The sequence below is a fragment of the Brachyhypopomus gauderio genome, chromosome 3 (genome assembly GCF_052324685.1).
Source record: "Brachyhypopomus gauderio isolate BG-103 chromosome 3, BGAUD_0.2, whole genome shotgun sequence".
Lineage (NCBI taxonomy): Eukaryota > Metazoa > Chordata > Actinopteri > Gymnotiformes > Hypopomidae > Brachyhypopomus > Brachyhypopomus gauderio.
Window position 1 is genome coordinate 18,508,808 of NC_135213.1, and position 14,913 is coordinate 18,523,720.

General features: G+C 41.9%; 1 long non-coding RNA gene across 1 annotated transcript; it reads right to left on the bottom strand.

Moving 5' to 3' along the window:
• Positions 1 to 9,608: 9,608 nt before the first annotated feature.
• Positions 9,609 to 11,244, bottom strand: LOC143509762 (uncharacterized). Its single transcript, XR_013129766.1, has 3 exons — positions 11,163 to 11,244; positions 10,964 to 11,021; positions 9,609 to 9,914 (listed from the first exon to the last, which is right to left on the bottom strand). It is a non-coding gene; the product is annotated as an uncharacterized LOC143509762 (long non-coding RNA).
• Positions 11,245 to 14,913: the final 3,669 nt, after the last annotated feature.

The following is a 14,913-nucleotide window of genomic DNA, read 5'->3' on the forward strand; positions in this document are numbered from 1 at the left end:
TGTGTGTGTGTGTGTGTGTGTGTGTGTGTGTGTGTGTGTGTGTGTGTGTGTGTGGGGGGGGAGTACTTTATGCAAATAACAGCTAAATGGAATAATTTTTACTACTATGCTCCTTTTGCAACATTCAGATCACAATTTTTTCAAATGCAAAGTGTGATTTCATAAGTGATCTTTATGGTATCTGTTTTCCAAACATGGAGGTATAAAACAAAAAATACAAAGGGATGTTTTGTAATTTGTGATGTAATATGCTTTGTACCAGACATGTAGAACTGACGCTATGGGTCTCCAGGCATAATTAGTTACAAGCCATTTTAATATTTCAGGCTAATGCAGTGGTTCTCAATTTTTTTCTATCATTCCCCACCTCAGAAGAAGGGGAAATTCCACGCCCCATTTTTGATATGGCCGCGATTTGTAGACGGGGGGGCGGGCGTAATTTGACTGGTACAAATTCATTAACGGGCCGAATCTAGCCCTGGTTTACACTGTTCCGCAGACATTTTTAACATCCGGGGCTTATGCAAAACAAGCAGGCATTAAAATGACAGGCTTAAAAGGTTCATTTCTTCCAATTGCTTGCGCCCCACCTGCAATACCCATGCGCCCCACACTTTGAGAAACGCTGGGCTAATGTAAGTACCACATTGGCTATAGTTTCCGTTACCACACATTAAACAACCAGCAGAGGGAGTTGAGAGAGTTCAAGCCATAAAATTGAGCTATAATGGCTAGAACACTGTGTGTGTGTGTGCACACATACTCATGTGTTTGTGAGATTGAGGGCCTATGAAATGTGCCTGCAGAGAAACATTTTTTTCTGATTGAATTTTCACATCCATCCAGCTGTTGTGTACTTATGAGCACATCAGCATTGTGATCTGTGTTTGATCTGTGAGGCACACAGACTCCTGCTTGGTTGGTTCTGGACCTTGACTGGTTCATGTGTTCTGTTGTTTTGTTTTTTTTTTTTATTAGTTTCAGTCAGATTCTGACAGAAAACTGCAAGATTTTGGTGACAACAGTGGGTAGCAGAGGTGGGACCAAGTCAGTGTTTTGCAAGTGTCAAGTAAGTCCAAGTCTTTATCTTCAAGTCCCGAGTCAAGTCTCAAGCAAAGACAGTCAACTCAAGTCAAGTCTCCAGTCAAGACAAGCAACCGTCAAGTCAAGTCCCAAGTCTGAAACTTGGAATTTCAAGTCCTTTCGAGTCTTTTTTTTTTTACAGGCACCAACGCTTTACGAATGCTACGCTGATGCGTTTCTTTACTCGTTTTGTTGGTGTCCGCCAGCCAAAAGATGACAGATCATTTACATTTACATCTTCTCTTAATTACATAAATGTACTTAAACAAGAATGTTTCGTTACATCATTTTACATGAAAATAGCAAGCTTCATCGTAAGCAAGATGCTGTCATTACGAATGGTTATTCTAAACATTTGGATAAAATGTTTAAATATAGACTAATAAAAGGTTAGGGTTATTTTTTCATTGTTTTCTGTTATTGTGGGGTCACGGTGTACTGTTGTTACCTGGAGATTCAGTGGGGTCACATATTCTGATGGCTGCCATCAGAATTGGTGACCCCAGTTAAAAAGGCTCACCTGTACATCCCATTCATGATTTCTTTGTTGGCTGTAATGGTGAGGGGATGGTAAATCTTGTTTAAGTACATTTATGTAATTAAGAGACGATAAATGTAAATATAAACATCTGTCATATTTTGGCTCGTGGACACCAACAAAACGAGTAAAGAAAGTGCATCAGCGTAGTTTACGTAGCATTCGTAAAGCGTTTGTGCCTCTGAACAGAAACTGAAATAGCGCTCCCTGTGGTCACAAAACTCGACGGTCACAGAATCTGGTGTAACGCCGGTGTGACGTTGGCGCCAGAGAGACGGACGAGACACGAGTCCGGTTGTTCACACACAGTCACTTTAATTTAACAACAAGTATTGCGCAATCAGCGCACGATAAACACTCACACACAGCACACAACGTGCAGACTGTAGACAACGACGAGCACAAGACACTGCGCGAACGCACATTAAATAGACAGACCACATCAACCCCACGTGATGACGAGACGAGCCACAGGTGAGACGGATAATGACAAGACGCACCCACACCCACGGAGGTACACAGACGCAGACGAATAGACACAGACAACATTAACACACGCCCCAAAGGAAGGGTTCGGGGACCGTAGCATGACAGACGCCCCCACCAAGGGCACTACCCGTCCCGGGGTGCCAACAGGACTGAGTGCCCCGAACCCACGTCGATGGGTGGATCTGAAGCGCCCAGTCCTGCGTCTGGGAGATGACCGCCCTCGGCGGAGAGTCCGCCACGCACAGTCTAGAACACCCTCCCTGGGAAGACGGGGGAAAACACGTTAGACACATTTAACGGGACATTCACAAACACACACACAGGTACACTTACACATAGTGGAACGAAAGGGAAAAACGGGTTAGGCACACAAATGGGAAGACTTACGAACACTGGCATACACAAACATGAAACAGGCGCCAGACTACGCGCCAGGAGTAGAGCGACAAGGGGAGAGAGATCGGGAGCTGCCGGTGCTGCAGCGGACGGTCCTCCTCCGGTCTTTGCTGCGGATCCTCCGCTGGGTGCAGCGCGACCGGCGGACTTGCCGGGTGCTGCGCGACCGGTGGACCTGCCGGGTGCTGCGCGACCGGTGGACCTGCCGGGTGCTGCGCGACCGGCGGACGTGCCGGGTGCTGCGCGACCGGCGGACCTGCCGGGTGCTGCGCGACCGGCGGACGCCCCGAGCGGACCGCCTGGGAGATCCCCTGCGGTCTCCATCTCCTCCTCCTCTTCTCCTTGGTCCCACTCCATGGACTGCTCCGGGCTGCCACCCCGGGAGCAGTCCATCCTCTCTCCTCCGGAACGATCGGAGGATGGGACCGTCTCTGGTGTCCACCTCCCCTTTACAGTCCCAGCGGAACACTCAGAGGGAGGCGGACTGCCTTCCTCCTCCGACTCGAACTCCTCCACCTCCTCGTCGTAGCCCACGGCTGGTGCGGAGCAGTCTGACGGAGGGTATTCGTCGTCTTCCTCCTCCTCTTCCTCCCCATAGACCACGGCAGGTGCGGAGCACTCGGACGGAGGGTAATCGTAGTCTTCCTCCTCCTCTTCCTCACCGTAGCCCACGGCAGGTGCGGAGCACTCGGATGGAGGGTAGTCCTCCTCGTTCCCCTCTCCCCCACCATAGTCCACCGTGGGGGCGTAGCAAACGGATGGAGGGTAGTCCTCCTCCTCACCGTAGTCCACGGTGGAGGCGGAACAAACCGAGGGAGCCTGATCTTCCTCTTCCTCCTCGCTCTCCGATTCCTCCCCCTCGAACTCGCTCTCAGGAGTCTTCTCTGTGGAGCAGAGTTCGAGGGAGCCTACCCTCAGGGGCGAGAGGTCTCTGGTGGGACAGGGGTGTCGCTCCTTCCACATCCGCACCACGGTCTGGCGGAAATACTCCGCCATTTCCACCGTCTTGGCCTCCCGAGACCGAAGCAGCATGATGCTGCATAACGGGTCCTGCTCCATCAGTTCGGGAGTTACGGTGGCCGCGCGGTGTGGGGCAGGAGCAGAGGCATGGCGGCGCTTGCTGGGCTTCTTGCCCTTCTTTGGCCGGGTGGTGTAGCCTGGCATGGCTTGGTGTCTCTTGTTGGCTCGTCGTTCTGTGACGTTGGCGCCAGAGAGACGGACGAGACACGAGTCCGGTTGTTCACACACAGTCACTTTAACAACAAGTATTGCGCAATCAGCGCACGATAAACACTCACACACAGCACACAACGTGCAGACTGTAGACAACGACGAGCACAAGACACTGCGCGAACGCACATTAAATAGACAGACCACATCAACCCCACGTGATGACGAGACGAGCCACAGGTGAGACGGATAATGACAAGACGCACCCACACCCACGGAGGTACACAGACGCAGACGAATAGACGCAGACAACATTAACACACGCCCCAAAGGAAGGGTTCGGGGACCGTAGCGTGACAGCCGGTCTGCGTCAGAAGGACGGAAATGAAATTACAGTTTTTTACAACTGTTTACACACATTTTCCAAGATCTGTGTCTATTTTTCAAAACTCTACACACAAAACTCACAATTGCTCACACAAAATGCAAAATGCCTCAAATCAATTCAATTCAATTGTGCTGTACAGCAGATTAGCAGATAAAATACAAGGAAAATACAATACAGATTAAACAAGTTAAAAGAGATTGAATAGTAAAAAGAATAGAAAAATAAAACATTATTAGGTTAGTTAACATTATAGGCCAAAGAAAAAAGGTAGGTTTTAAGGTGGGCTTTGAATTCGCTTATTCCTGTTATACACCTAATATCCAGGGGTAACGAATTCCACAGTCTGGGAGCAGCAACAGAAAAGGCCCGGTCCCCTTTCTGTTTCAGACGAGACTGTGGAACATTCAATAATGGTTTACCAGTAGACCGAAGTGACCTTTGGGGCTGGTAAGGGAGCAACGCGTCGCTTAAATACACCGGTGCCATGCCATGGAGGGCTTTAAAAACAAAGAGCAAAACTTTAAAATGTACCCTATATTTAATGGGAAGCCAATGTAGCGAGGCCAGGACAGGTGTAATATGTTCCCGTTTTTTTGTACCTGTGAGTAATCTGGCAGCAGCATTTTGGACAAGCTGCAAACGGGCCAAAGAAGACTGACAGACTCCCATATATAGAGAGTTACAATAATCGAGGCGTGAAGTGATGAAAGCGTGTATGACTATCTCAAGGTCCTTAAATGATAAAATAGATTTCAGCTTTGTGATGTGTCTTAACTGATAAAAACTGCTATTTACAACTGAGTTTATTTGTTTATCAAATTTTAGAGCATGGTCAAAGATAAAACCTAAATTTTTCGCATCATACGATGTGTTGGGAAAAAGATGCTTCAAATCTTCACTAATAGTTTGGGAGCTTGAAATCGGACCAAATATGACCGCCTCGGACTTTCCTTCATTAAGCTGAAGGAAGTTATTAGTAAACCACTGCCTGACTTCGTTCATGCATTCAGATAGCCTATACAAAGAATGATTATCCCCTGGTTTAAGGGGAAGATAAAGCTGTGTATCATCTGCATAGCAGTGGTACGAAATTCCAAATTTCTGAAAAATTTTTCCTAGGGGAGCCAGATATAGTGAAAAAAGTACAGGACCCAGGATTGAGCCCTGTGGAAAACCGTAGGTGACAGTAGCATGTGATGAAGACCATTTACCCAGCTGTACCGTGTAAGATCTGTCTTTCAGATAAGAGGAAAACCAATCTGTATCCCAGTGAAGGTGTTAAGACGCTTTAAAAGAATGTGATGATCGACTGTATCAAATGCAGCAGTGAGGTCTAAGATGACACAGTGATTAGAATCAAGAGACAGTAATAAATCATTTGTTAGTTTAAGCAATGCTGACTCTGTACTGTAATAGGTCCTAAAACCCGACTGGAATTTGTCCAAAATATTGTTTTCAGCTAAATGTGATGACAGCTGGAGGTAGACTACCTTCTCTAAAACTTTAGATAAAAATGGCAGTTTGGAAATGGGTCTATAGTTAGAGAGGGTGGTTGGATCTAAGTTCGACTTCTTGATGAGAGGGTGAACTATGGCATGTTTAAAACACAAGGGGACATGCCCATTTATGAGACTGCAGTTGATAATGGAGAGAACACTGGGGCCAACAGTGTCCCAAACACTCTTAAGAAGGCGTGATGGAATAATATCCAATGAGCAATTTGTAGGCTTCATATGAGTTACAGTATCCGTTAGAGAGGACAGAAACACAGAATCAAACTGAGTCAGAAAAGTAGAACAGGCCATGAGCTCAGCAGACTCAAAACCTACTGGGCAGATGGATGATCTGATGGACTCAATTTTACCAACAAAAAAGCGGAGAAATTTTTCACACAATTCAGGAGAATCTTCGATATGGCTATTCTCATTTGGACATAAAATTGTGTTGATTGTATTAAAAAGGACTTTAGGGTTATGAGAGTGACTAGAGATCAAATCTGAAAAGTATTTGGCTCTAGACATTTTTACAGAGAGCTGAAACTTTACCAGTGAAGCTTTTAATATTTCACAAGAGATCTGGAGTTTACCTTTCTTCCACTTTCGCTCAGCTTTCCTGCACTCCTGCCTAAGAGAGCGTGTTTCAGAATTAAGCCAAGGTTGGGTTTTAGCATTGGGTCTTTTAACTCTAAATGGAGCAATAGAGTTCAAGATGTCAGTGCAAGTGGAATTAAAGAGATTTAATAGATCTTCCAGATTTGTGCTTTGTAAGGAGAGGTCAGTAATATTGCAAAAGGGAGATTCCATGTAAGCGTCTGAGAACAGTTGAGCAGTAGCAGTATTCATAGTGCGGGTATAAGAGCTGCTTAAATGTTGTGTAGATGGTGTAGACAATAATACTGACTCAAACAAGACAGGTCTATGATCTGAGAGACAGATATCCTGAATCTCCACATTATAAACTGAAAAACCAGAGGACAACACCAGGTCGAGAACATGGCCCTGTTGATGAGTGGGATTTTTAACTGACTGAATGAGATTAAAAGAGTCTATTATATTTTGAAATTCTGTGGCCATTGGTTTTGAAGGGCAGCAAAGATGAATATTAAAATCACCAAGAATTAAAAGAGAGTCAGCACTAGGAACAATAAAAGATAGAAAATCTGAAAATTCTTGTATAAAATGAGTGTTATGTTTAGGAGGTCGGTAGACAAGAGCACAGAGCAGTGGTGTTGGTAAAACCAGTTTAAACAACTGAACCTCAAAACTAGTAAACTTTTCTACTGTCATTAACCGGCAATTAAAATGACTTTTAAAAAAGCACGCCAGACCCCCACCTCTTCGACCCTCCCGAGGGGTATTAAAGAATGAAAAATCGGTAGGGGTCAGTTCAGAAAGGGGGGCAGAGTCCCCAGGTGTGAGCCAAGTTTCAGTTACAAACAAGAAGTCCAAATTTCGTGACGTTAAAAAGTCATTTAGAATGAAAGTCTTGTTTGTGAGCGATCGGGCATTAATAAGAGCCATCTTAGCTGAGATGAGTTTTCCACTTTGTACCTGGGGCTGAAACTTCAGTGGACGTAGGTTTTGAGGATTGATTCCGCCGTTGCGGACATGCACTCTCGCTGGAAGCCGACGAGGAGTGGGCGTAGCGGCAGGAACAAGCTGAAGGAGGTCGGTGTATCTAAACTCCGGGGATCGCCGCGAGATGAAACGACCGCCTCCGGAATTCATGTCCAGGAGCGTGCTGTTGATGTTGACCGCAGCGAAATTCCTGGAAGATCTCCTAGTCCTCACCTGGACTCGAATGGCATTATTTGCCAATACCATATTTATAATCGCAGTCTCCTGCTCTTCAGTAAATTTGCGCCCTCGCCCTCCACAATTCCTCTGTCTATCCACTCTGTAGAAGATACAGAAGCATAGTGAATGTGTGGTATGTCATAAAGTCTAAAATGTCTTCCTGCAGTAAGCTACATCATGGGATAGTATAATAATCACACTGACCATTCATGAATCATGAAATGTAGTACAGTAATATACATGATATAAGAGGAACAATTGTATGCATTTTACAGTTGTGCTGAAATAATTATTATGTTTATATCAGATAGCTGCATACCTGTTCTCATTTCGGAATGTTCGGATTATGGCTGATGGTTGATCACATGATCAACCAATGTAGCCCTAATCTCATCTGAGATAGCTCTCCTTGCTTCCCTTCTTTGCCCTTGTCCTCTTCCCTGTCCAACTCGTCCTCTTCCTCCCCTTCCTCCTCGAACCCGAACTCCTCGTGAACGTCCTCTGCCTCTACCAACTCTCCCGGCTCTCTCTTCGTTGTCATTCATGGTTCAAAACAGACATCTTGACATTTGACCTATTTATAGGCCTATACTTAGCCAATGATTCGTTGGTGTTCAATAAAGTAATGAGTGCTTACACATGTGAGGTGTGGGAGTGAAGCACTGGTGATTTAGTGTGGCATGTTGATAGGTTGTGTTTGAAAGATGAAATCAAGTAACTTCCTGTTTGATCTTTGTGTGTTAGGTAGAAACTTGTGTGTAGAGTTTTGCAAAATGTGTGTTTGGAAATTGAAAACTGAGTCAGACACTGAGAGTTAGTGTATGGTTTTGCAGATTTGGTGTGGGGTTATGGTGTTTGAAGGGCATGTTTAGAAAATTGTGTGAGAAGAAAAGATTTTGTGTGTAAACAGTTGAAAAAAACTGTAATGGGGCGCACTTTATAAATATTAATATGCGTTTTAAAATTTAGATTTGGGGTAAAAAAAATCAAGTCTTTGCAAGTAAACAGGTTCAAGTCCAATTCAAGTCCCAAGTTATTGGTGTAAAAGTCCAAGTCAAGTCTAAGTCTCTGAATATTTTTTCAAGTCAAGTCAAAAGTCTTAATATTAATTACTCGAGTCCAAGTCATGTGACTCGAGTCCCCACCTCTGAAAACATGTGCACATGTGTCAATATTAGGGATGCACCGATTCCGATATTAATATCTGAAAAAAAAATCTAGATCGGGTATCGGTGACAATGTGACCGATCCATAAAAACAAATCCATTCAGTCTAATTCAATGCTTGTAACGCTTTTCGGAGTTCGTTCAACCTTAAATATCCACTCTGTCCCGGACACGAAGTACACAGAGGAGAGATGAGAATCACTGACTCATACTCGCGCTGGTGGTATTACACTTAGTCCGTTTATTTGCTGGTTGACCAAAATAAACCTGGGCTCCAGCATTACTTGACTGTTCATACATCAACTGGTGAGTTGTCCAAAGGTCATTGAATGCGTTACTTACAGAAATAAAATAAAGAGCAGTGGTCTGAGTCGGTCTACGGCAGAAAACTATAAAAACAACAATATTCCATACGCGCGCTCAACTCGCTCCCTTAAAGAAACAGTACACATATTTCTGGCCGTTACATGCTTTGTGTTCTGCGTGTGATGTCTGCGCTAGCAAATAGCCGCATAGGTATTGCTGTTTCTCTTATTTCATCTCCTTATTTATTTTAAATGATATTTAGAATTTTGAACCATTTCAAAGGTTTCTTGCAGTTTATTTTTTTCATGTTTGACCAAAGTTGTGAACCTATTGTTTTTGTCAGTTTCAGGTTCTTTGGTATTATTATTTTACATTCGATGTTATATTCATTATTGCACTGACTGAACAAATGCAAGTTGTGTTGTTTTTACATGTTTTTATGTGTGTTTAAGTGTGCTATACTGGTGCAGAGTTTTCAATAAACTTGTAATTCAGTATGTCTGTGTAAAAAAAAAAAGTTTTAAGTCGATTCAGAACGGTTTTACTCTATCAGATCGGTATCGGATCAGTATCAGCCGATACTAAGCCTCAGATATCTGAATCGGTATCGGAAGTGAAAAATGTGAATCGGTGCATTCCTAATCAATATGGGGGGGGGGGGGGAGCAAAAATATTCTCATCTCGGGCATCGTGTGCCACATATCCGCAGATTCTTCAGGAAGTGAACTCTTCAACGCACCTTGCATGACATAATTAGTATAGTAACCATATCAATGTTGCATATTACAGATTTGCTTTAATGTCATTTCTTAAAAATATGTACAAATCAATAGCTTCATAAGCATCTCTTGAATGTTGCACAGGTCATACACATCCGGGTCACATGGGACTGACTGACGAAAGGTGCATTCTGTTTTGCATGTTTGAATGTCGTCATCTTCAACTTGAGCAAGGAAGTCTCTTGTTCTGTATAGCTCTGGCAAGGCATACATTGCATTTGGCCAGCCACTAGGAGCGTTGTCATTCTTTGATGGCCGTATGATGTGTGAATCCCACACTTCTGCAGTGTCATCCAACGCATCCTAGAAAAGTTTTAGAAAGTACAAAAAATGTCAGATAATTACATTCAGGTTTCATGATGCAGCAGTAATAATGCCCCTAATATCATACAACAATACACTGCTAAAAATCCAACTAAAACCCAGCTTTATCTTATGCCTGGCCCACACTACAAGATAATCATTTTCCAACACTGGTTGCAATTTTAAAAAGACCTTGACTATCAAAGACTGGTCTATAAGGGTCAATGTGGTTGAAACACTGGGGATCATATTGTTCGACCAACTTGGTCATGCTGGTCAAGCTTGCTCATACTGGTTGTCTAGCTTGGTCAGACCGATTATGCTTGTAGACTAGTGATGGGCACAGTGACTCTTTTAGATTAACTGAATCATTAGAATGAGTACAGTAAATAGATTAGTTCAAAAGATTCTTTCAGTGAATTGTTCAGTGCTTATTTATTTCTATTTCTTCTCCTAAACTCTGTTTGATTTGTTATTTAATTATGTAAATATTTTTAGTATTTTTTATATAGTGTACTTTTATTAATAGGAGCAGCCGTAACAATTGCAATTTCCCCCAGGGGATTAATAAAGTATTTCTGATTCTGATTCAGATTCTGATTGGCGGGAGGAGCCTGCCCTGCACCGTTTGATAGGGTAGCACATCTCGACAGAACATCGGCCTGCACGGTCACTGCTGAGCTCATCTACTGAACTGAGAAATTAACGAATCAGCTGTGGAAAGGATTTCGATTCAGTCTGACAACACTATTGTAGACCAGCTTAAACTTTCAATCACCATCTTAATCAGATGCTGTTTTTGAATAGCATATCAAATACACACTTTACCAAATTCATACAGTTTATCACATACAAACTTACCAACTGAAAGAATATGTCTGAAGTATTCATTCTTAATTTATAATTAAATTACATAATTACATGTTATATTCATCTTGATTTTTATATATAAAAATAAATAAAAAATAAATGTACGTTTATAAAAACATACGTATCATCCTTCTTGACACTCACACATACACAGCAAATGTTATTTCCACTCATCTTACCTGAATGAGTCCCATGTAACGCAGCTCGCACTGCGGAGCGAGGGGACAGACACAAATGCTGAGAAGAGCGAGATTTATTACAGGGCATACCATCATCGTCATCAGAGAAACAGTACGGGATCATAACGGGAGGGCAGTCAGAGTAACACAGGTACACGGGCATACTAAACACGACGGGGAAAACACAGAGCAAACTTACAAGCAAGAATGACCAGTGAACAGCCAAGCACAAAACAACAGCTTGACCAAAGCATAAAACCACAGATAACCAGACTGGGGAATCACCGGGACTTATAACACTGAACTGAAACAAAGGACAGGTGATAACAATAACACAGGGGCGTGGTAACAAACGAGGAATCACGGAGACAAACGAGCAGGGTGGGATAAACAGGCAAGGAACACAGACACGAGGGAACCCGGAGTAACAGCTAGGAGAGGGGGCGTTGCCATACGTGACACATGCAGCAAAACTGAATCAGGCTTTTGTCCAAAAATCCTCGATCGAAGATACCCTTGTCTTTGAGGTCTACAAGTAGAGCTATCCAAAACTCCAGGCATTCTTTTCGCAAAAAACTCCACCAACTTTCTATTCTCTGATTAGCTGTGCTTGCCCCATCCAGGTAGCTGTCAGTGCTTCCACACTGTAAAAAAAAAGTCGTAAAAAAACGGTAATATGTCCGGCAGCAAAAGTTGCCAAACAGTTACCGTAAAATTACAGTAAAATACCACACATAATTCAACAATGAATTACTGTAAAATTACAGATTTTCCCTGTATTTATTCTTTGTAATTTCACAGCCAAATTTGAGTAAAATTACAAATTTTCGTTGTAAGAAAACACAGCTAGAATGTTAAAATAACAGCATAATTAGGTTACTTAATGGTATTATTTAAACAATCTACAAATGATATTGTCAAAGTACAGAGGTAATCTGTGAATATATGTTCATATCCTATAAACTTACAGTGGATAACTCGCACAAACTCTTACAATGTACTGTTTATCAATGAGATTTCAACATTAAAATAATTGGATTCTACTTTTTAAATACACAAAAATAATGTAAAATTATATATTTTTAACCCTATATAAAAGTAGTTTCAAATCTTATGTGTTTAATTTAACATCCAATGGTCCAATAAATATGCTACTCTTTCCTATTAATTTACGGTGCTTGGGATGTATTAACATCTTAAGTTCCTGTTAAAACTACCAATATTACAATACATTTCTGTAAATATAAATATTTTAGTGGTTATTTTGGTCTTTAAATTCCAGCTTACATGAACATCAGCAGATAAAAGAATGGTGTACTTACATAAATTAACAAACAACATTTAAAACAATGTAAAAACATTAACCAAAACAATAAAACAATAATAAAAGCTCAGCCATAATACATACTTTCAATCTCTTTATTTTGACAGTTGAACTTCAACAATCATGACAACTGGGGGGTATTCCACGAAGCGAGCTAACTCAGTAAGCCAGACTTTTTAAGACAAGCCTGGCTCATTTTGCTCAAATTCGGTTCCACGAAAGAGGCTAGACTTGAGCCTCGCTCAGTTACTACAGCAACATATACGTTTGAACTAACCTGCTCCGTACCAGGCTAGAGTTGAGGCTTAGCTTAGCGGGACCGCTTCTATTGGCTGAGCAGCGTGATGTCAGTCTCGCCATCCGGGAAACTGAATTGAGGAACAAGGTTCCGCTGCAGTTCTATCCATTAAATTACTGTGGATGTAGCATATCATATCATATCTTTATACATTTAATTGAGTACTGTAATTATTAGTTTGGAATGATTGCAGGTTATTATTATCAAAATTTAATAAGTAAAATTTAAGAGTACATATTCATTGTTAATCAGTGAGGTTTCTGCACATTTTAATGTATTGGTTTAATCTTCACAAATTCAGGTCAGTGTAAAATGGAATACAGTGTGTAATCGCAGTTATGGTGCAGAAACATACATTAGCATAAACTCTATCACAAAAAATTCAATTCTTTGTACCTGAGTATTAATAATTATTAATACTGAGTAATTTAGGTGAAGATACTTTTAGGTATATATTTATCCCCATACTTCCTCTTTTGTGTTCAAATTACAAGCAAATCATATCACTCTGCAATTTACATGTGTTCAGTATAAATAATGTAAATGTGTGGTTAACTTAATGGTGCAAAAAGGAAATGGACACAGACAACTACCTTACCAAGATTTGCATACAGGTGATAAAAATAATCCAAAATGTATGCTATAAAAGAGCAGCTAACAGTGAAGGCTGATTGGCCATGACATGCCCATTTGTAGAAAATCCAGTAGATGAGGGAGCGTGTGTAGTGCGCAGAGCATTCATGCTACCAGCTCCAAGGTCCTTCCAGGACAGGACAGATCCACTTGGCTTTCCAGATGACTACTTATTTGAGCGCTACAGGTTCAGAAGACACAGTATTATATATCTTTGTAAATTACTGGGGCCATATATTGAGAAGAACACTAGACGTAGTAAAGCTCTTACCAAACCCCAAACGGTCTGTATCGCTTTGCGCTTCTTTCCCAGTCGTGCATTTCTGTACAGCGTTGGGGATGCAGAACATCTTAGTAAGGCAACGGTCTGCCGCGAAATTCGAAAGGTTTACCTTGCGCTTAAGCGTTTCCTTAATATATTCATCAAATTCCCTGGTCACAGAGGCATCCTTCCCATCCTTTTTCAGAACAGCTGGTATGTATTCTTGAGAAGTAGTGTTGGTTTGATCAGTAACTTGGAGTTAAATGTATATGACTTTAACAGACGCTCTTATCCAGAGCACTTACTGAAGTGCTTTGTATTCATCTTAATCAACTATTTCATGCTAAAATTAATTCAATTCAAAACGCATTGAATTCTCTAGGATTTCCAAATGTCATTGGTGCTATAGACTGTACTCACATCTGGATAAAGGCTCCACCTGTACCCATGGAGGCAGACTATGTGAACCAAAAAATTATTTCACAGCATCAATGTACAGGTACATGCAAGTTTTGCCTACCCAACAGAAATTGTAAAGCATGTCAGTTCATGGGTTTGAACAACTTTCACCCTTTGTCACTTTTGCCATTGTTCTAAATGGTTTGCACCAGCCAATTTCTATTCTCCAACATTGAGGCAATATGGCCCGGTTCGGTGCACGATTCCAGGATATTTTGTGCCTCCTCACTGGCACAGAGGTTTGCCGAAGGTAAGAATACTCCAACCACACAAAATAGTGCAGATTTGGCCTCAGTGTTTAACTATACCCCTTATAATCGTAGGTGCTTTTCCTGGCTTACTGCTTGGGGATAGGGGTTACCCCTGCCAACCTTTTCTCCTTACCCCATGTGCAGACCCTACAACAGATGCAGAGAGGAGGTTCAATTGTGCACATTCAAAGACAAGGGCATGCATTGAGATGGCATTTGGACAGTTAAAGAGCAGATTTAACTGCTTGCGCCATCTCAGAGTCACCCCTGAGAGAGCCTGTGATATTGTAGCAGCCTGTGCAGTTTTGCACAATGTGGCAATACTGCAAAAAGAAGAAATGCCAAGAGTGCAGTTGGAGCAATGGGAAGACGACATTTTAATTGCAGACCACATGGATAGTAGAGCTATGAGGGACATGTATGCAAACACTTACTTTAGTTAAGGGAATATTTTGTTTGCATTTGTTCATTAACACTATTAACATAAAACAAGACGCCTTTTTTTTGGAAAGAGAAATTTATTAATTGTCTTGCTGAGCCTGTGGACAGAAGAAACTTTGATTTACTTATCTCGCAAAAACAAGCATATTAAAGTGAGACCTTTATGCAAATACTCACATTTTTCTCCATTTTCTTTATTTTAAGCTCCAACTTCCGTATTTAGTTTTTTTGTATTGCAGATCTGCTTTTTTACATTCTATATCTTAGAGCAAGTATCTTTTG